General features: G+C 40.3%; 1 pseudogene; it reads right to left on the reverse strand.

The window, feature by feature from the left end:
* Positions 1–202: 202 nt before the first annotated feature.
* On the reverse strand, positions 203–3,750 carry LOC125530881 (annotated as a pseudogene).
* Between the last annotated feature and the right edge of the window lie 221 nt (positions 3,751–3,971).

A 3,971-nucleotide genomic window follows, 5' to 3' on the forward strand; every position in this document is an offset into this window, starting at 1 on the left:
ACTTCCTTTGACCAGGCAAAGAGAGAGTGTACGTTCATCGTCTCAGCGGTCAGATCCCTACCCTACCTACTAGCATGGTAACGTGAAAATGTAGTGCCCTAAACTCTTATACTTGTGCATGCGTTACATCTCTTGATTACAAACAAGAGAGAGAAAGAAAGATATGTCGTTTGCAACGAAGAGAAAGAAATATATATCCTACAGGAGATAGATGTCTGTTGTTTAGTGCCTTTTCTGTTTTCATTCCCCTCCACGAACCTTTCTATTTTTGTTTTCATTCCATTATCAAATGTCAACATATCTGTTTGTGGCCTGGTCTTGGTTTTGTTTTTGTTGTTTTCTCCCAATGCTGGAGCTATAGATGATATCATCTGTGTATTACAAAAGAGGGTCTTGGAGATGATATCTCAAATTAATACCCGGCCTCATCTCAATTCTCACCAAATTGTTTTGGTGCATTGAAACAGTATGATCAATATATCAAATCGTTCATACATTTTCATTCGGGTGTGTCTGAAGCATGGGTCCTAAGACCCTTCTCATAGATAGGGTAACGTGCTTTTTACTTTGAAGGTTCTCTCGGAAAAGAGATGCATCGTATGGTAACATAAATAATTAAACTAACTACAATTGACATAGCATAATAGAACATCATTTAGGATCTCAAAATAGAACACCAACTTAAAATCTAAAGAAAATAGATTGCCCAGCATGACCATGCTTCCAACTAGAATACACTGGTACACACAATTTCATGATACAATGTGCAAGAACAGACAAATGATTAGTGTACAAGTCGCCAACGCACATGCAGAAAACATCGCGTGCATAGGTTGGGCTACTAATAGACAGAACTATTCTTCTCCACCCATGAAATCATCCTCGATAGTGAAATCCTACAGTGAGAAAGAAAACTTTGGTTTAAATACACATGTCCAACTCAACAATTCATATCCAATGCCTAGATAAAAGCCAACGAGAAAAGTACTTACTGCATCCAGCGGGTTGAGAAAAAAATCATCCCATGAGAAGTCATTGATGTCATTAAATTGATCATTAAGTGCATGCTGACCAATGGTACCCACTTGCATAGGGTGATAGCTAACTGCATCCCCGCCATCAACCTTGTCAGTCATTGCGACGACATTTTCTGTCTGGTGGTTGGGAAGTGTAGAAATAGTTCTTCCACTATTAACCATATCTGTATGTGTCATTGAGATTCTACCATTACCAGGTGCGGTGTTTTCATTCAACATCATTCCGACTGAGCTTGTGTTTTTTGCTATGTTGAATGGTGCCATCCGCTCACTCAAGCCATCTAATGACATACTGCTGCTCCCTCCCTTAACCATCTCAGATGATGACACTGGACGACTGCCGCAGGGATTCAACATCCCTATGAAGCTTTGGTTGCTAGGTGCATTTTTTGGAACAATCTGCTCATTGAAGCCTGCCATAGATGTAGCATTTCTTATGACCGTTGCCATTTCATTTTGCACCTCTACGTTCACATTTGATGAGATGGGAGATATTATACCTCTATGAAGAACACCAGTCAATGTCGCATGTGTTGCAGAATTGTATGAAGGGTCTGGAAACTTGCCTTTGTTTGTCTCCACCAGCTTACCACGCATGAGGCCCGCATAGGAATCACCAAAACTATATGAAGGAAATTCATCTAAAGTTGTTTCATTGGGTATGTTGTTGTATAGGTTGGTAGGAGGGTCAATGGAGCCAGCGAATCTTCCCGCATCCGACAGTTTTGGTGCGACATACTTGTACATTCTACCATCATGGATGAATGACCCCGTGCATGAGTTTCTATGTGTGTTCGCCGGCTGAGCTACGTGACCCATTGTAGAAAAATTGTTTGGACTTAAAAAACCAGAGGACATACACCATCTTTCATGTTCATGGTTACGCATGAAACTCCCCTGGTTGTTCATGTTGTTGTAGGATGAGTTATGTCTTTCAGAGGCATCACCAACTGGATTTGATTTGACTCTTCTCAAGTGCAACCTATACTTCTGAAATAAAAAGATAGACAAATAAACCAGGTATGAGAAGCACGCTCATGGGAGAAGTAAGGATAGACATGTGGGAGCAAAAGGGGTAGGGAATCCATTGTATAAGAAGACCCATTATAGGGACAAAAATACTTGAAAGTATAGAGCATCCACGGTATAAGAAGACTCATTATAGGGACAAAAATTAACTGTAATTACACACATCTTCATGCAGGTGCATTACTAAAGCTTTCATTGATAGTTTCCCCACAAAATAAAAGCTTGCACTTATCTATGAAAAAATGTTAGAATGGAAAAAATAGGAACACAGCGAGTGAATATAAGGATAATGGTCAAAAATAAACCTGTAGATGACTTGCGATACTCTCTCTGGTGAGGTAATCCACGTTCATTAGTTCCAATATCTTTTTTGGAACGGCCTCTACAAAAAATAATAAAATTTCTTAGTGGAAACAATCACAGAAATATAAGAATTGTATCAATGAATGAGGCAAAAAATATGAAGTCTTACTGTCTAGGCCGATCTGGTCAATAGCTTCTAGAAATTTGTTCTGAAGCTCAACTGTCCATACCACCCTTGGCTTCTTCCTGGTGGTGGATATGTGTGTGATCTCTTGGTTCTTGTTAGAATCATATCCTTCATTGCCCTTATTCTCCGAGTCCTTGCTCGTGGCAGCAGTCCTTGGCTGCACTCCATCGTCATCATCATCATCATCATCATCATCATCATCATCATCATCATTTCTCCTCCTTTCAACATGTTGCCATATATTTTTTAGCTCGTTGGTGCACACTGGTTTCACCTAATAGTCGCACGCCCCATGTGTTATGCCCTTCATCACAGCCTTCTTGTTGCAATCCACAGATAGCACTGCATGACATATGGCCCGTAACTTATCTTTGGAATTTGTAACTTCACAAAAATCTATGAACTGGACATGATGTTTTCCCCAATGCTTAAATGAAGAAAAAGTTTAAATGTTCTTCAAATGTGTCATGCAATCAGGGAAGCAAATGCATTACAAATGATTTTCAAACAATATCATGGCTATGATAAATTTGGTGTTTCAAAGAAAATTAAATGGGACAAATTTCACACATTCAATAGAAATAAACAGAAACAATGGCTAAAAAGTAACTATAGCACAATGTCAAGAAATCTGCAAGATTGTGGATATTATCATTAGCCTACTCAATGTATCTACTTAAAAGTGGCACTCCTACTTTATATCCTATATATTCTCAAGAGTAAATAGTTTTCAAGACTAATAATCTCAAGGAGATTGAAGAAGAGTAATCCTTTACCCGTAAAAAAGATGAGTAATCCTTTAATAATGTGAACACAATATAGGTAATTTCCGAATTGTATATTTCATGCCAACCTAGCAAATGGGTGCGGTGCAATTGTATACTTTCTCCAAAATTAATTAATTAATATCCTGGATCTCCAAAATTCAGGAGTAAAAGTACGCTCTCTTTTTTTGCGGGGTAGTAAAAGTACGCTCTTGAAGACAATTGCCAGCTCATGGCATGTTAAAATTAAAAAAAAAGACTTTAAGTTGAGCAGTGAGAGTACTGATGACGGGTAGATCCATCTCAAGGTGGATGAGCTCAAGGAGCTTGAAGCCGTCCATGCCTGGCATGTGCACGTCGGTGATCACCAGGTCGAACTCTGCCTTCTCCGCCCTCAGCATCTTCAACGCCGTCTTCGCGTCTGTCACGGTCGTTGCTGTACAGCAGCAAGGATTACTCACAGAAAGAAGAAAGGATCACCTAGCTCCGATTCTAATGGACTAGGGCGGAGAGACTCACGGTTGTATTTGCAGCGGCGCAAAACGTCCTCCAGTACCTTGAGGCAGACGGAGTCGTCGTCCACAGCGAGCACGCGCAGCCCCTCGGGGAACTTGTCCCCTGCCGGAGCCTCCATCCTCTGCCTTTCGTCCC

This window comes from Triticum urartu, unplaced genomic scaffold (genome assembly GCF_003073215.2).
Source record: "Triticum urartu cultivar G1812 unplaced genomic scaffold, Tu2.1 TuUngrouped_contig_6630, whole genome shotgun sequence".
Taxonomy (NCBI): Eukaryota; Viridiplantae; Streptophyta; class Magnoliopsida; order Poales; family Poaceae; genus Triticum; species Triticum urartu.